Here is a 2,354-nt window from a genome sequence, read left to right on the forward strand (position 1 = left end):
GCAGCTTATTACGCTCCCCGGAGCAACTTGGTGTTTTGGCGTGGTAACCATCGCTCATCCGGCGTGTCCTGAGAATGAGATACGCGGCTCTTATCAGGGTCGTCGACACGTCGGGAGGTCCTCCTAGTCTTGTCTTACCTTAGCGATATATCTTGCGTATAGGGATCCCGGTGAAGCTTTGGTTCTCCCCAGAGTTGAGGTTTTCCTCTAAGGAATCTGACGAGATCATGAGATTCGTGATAGAGGATTACTTTGCGGCCCGTGTACGTTTGTGATGGACTAGTTGGAGCACCCCTGCAGGGTTTAATCTTTCGGAAAGCCGTGCCCGCGGTTATGTGGCAACTTGGAATATTTTGTTAACATCCGGTAATAGATAACTTAAACATAAGATAATAAAATTGCCAATTGTGTGCGTAACCGTGACTGTCCCCTCGAAGATCTCTCTTCGATCTGGAACACGGTGGGGTTACGATTGACGTAGGTAGGTGATCAGGATCACTTAGTGATCATCTATCTTCGACCGCTAGAATAGACCACCTTCATTTCAAGTTCTACGTAAGCTAGCCACCATATAAAGCTTAGGATGCTGCAACCTAAATACTCCACCTTTCCAACCGAATAACTTGACTAGTTCTGGCACAGAGGTCATAGATTGCTGAGTCCCCGTGGCTCACATATTCCTTCACAACACCATCAGGTTCAGGTACCCCCGAGACAGGTGATCCCGACGGCACACAGCAGGCGTGGTAGTACGATGAGGAGAACGACTGCATGTACGTGAACTATCCAGAAGATTGAGGCGTGGTCATGATCGTGGGCCAGCAGGCAGGGTAGCATAGTCATTTCCCATGTTTTGTAGTCCGTAGTGGAACTACCTTGATTGTATGCATGATGTACTCTAATATATTTATGAGATGGCAATTGAATCCCTTATTGTCATTCTGTTGATATTATGTATGTGCTATGTTACCATGTTTGCGAAACGCTTAGATGCGCTTCTTTCCAATTCGGGGCCTCGTTCCCCAGATCGGAAAGGACCGCATCTTAGTCGTTACAAGTTTGTAATCAGAGCCTTTGTGTCATCGTACTTGGCCGAGTCGAGTCTAGTAAAATGTTTTGAGTCTTAGTTATATCGGAGAGTAGGATTCTTTTTTCTCCTCTTCCATGCTCTGGTGAGGTTCCCGTCTTAGGAAATCTTAATTCTACTCCTCTTCTCGCTCAAAAAATAATTTAGGATCACGTGGGTATTTGTGAAATCTATATGATTTCGGTATGACGGAGTTCTCTCTTGGTGCCTCCTGTCTGCCTTGATTTCTTCCGGGGAGTTGAGCTCCAGGGGATTCTTGCGCACATCGCCATCATTCAGATTTCTCAGTATCTAAGAACGAAGGATGTTCGTTATCGCTTCAATACTAGTAGTGGCGAAATAACCCCGATGTCCCCAGTACTGGTGCAGATTGTTCGGGAGTACTGCCATACTTGGTATCGTTGTGATCACGAGGGTCTGTTGTAGATGAAGGTCCGAGATGCTGGTTGTGTGTTGACGGATGTTATACAGGTGACGGGTTGGTATAGGAGTTGTGTGATATTACTCCTTGTATCCGTGTACCAGATTGCATGACCAGTTATTTTGGGAATTCATAGGTGGGATATCAAGTAGTTTCTTATAGGACTATCTTCCTACAGATGCATGATAGAGGTTGGGATTCGATGTTTAGTGCGTGTGTTTGTTCACGGTCGTCTTACAGCGGTTCTCGTTGTGTCTTAAAGAGTCCTTGTAGCTCACTACGACTCGGGGATACTTCGTATGTCGTATGCACTACCTTGCACAGGATGGCCACTGTAAATTCGAGCCCGTACGATCTTATCCACGAAGATATTGGATGAAATCTTGATCATATGTTTGTTCTGAGCAGTTCTAGCTCATACTTGTTTGCACTGGTCTTAATCGGAATTTTGTCGACCGTCACTTTGAGGAAGCATTCTTACTATTTTGTTCGAGTGCAATTCCTTATTCCTGTTCAGATACTCCTGTCATTTTGATTCAGCAATATCTTCAATTTATTCTATGGGCTAATGTGTTGTCCGTCTTCAGGATGGCTCCACCAACTCATCAGAACCCAGGGCGTGAGGATGTGCCGCCACCACCTCCTCCTCTGGAGAATCCTCCTCCGCCGCCGCCTCCTCCTGCTGAGGCTTGGCAAGCGGTGATGGCTGCTACTAATGCAAACACCCAGATGTTGCTACAGTTTTTGCAAGAGAGAGCTAATCAGCAGCAAGGCAATTTCCAGCATGGTGGCAATCAGTTTGCTAGTCTGAGTCAGTTCCTGTCGAATCAGCCAAAGACTTTCACT

Source organism: Hordeum vulgare, chromosome 3H, assembly GCF_904849725.1.
Source record: "Hordeum vulgare subsp. vulgare chromosome 3H, MorexV3_pseudomolecules_assembly, whole genome shotgun sequence".
Taxonomy (NCBI): domain Eukaryota; kingdom Viridiplantae; phylum Streptophyta; class Magnoliopsida; order Poales; family Poaceae; genus Hordeum; species Hordeum vulgare.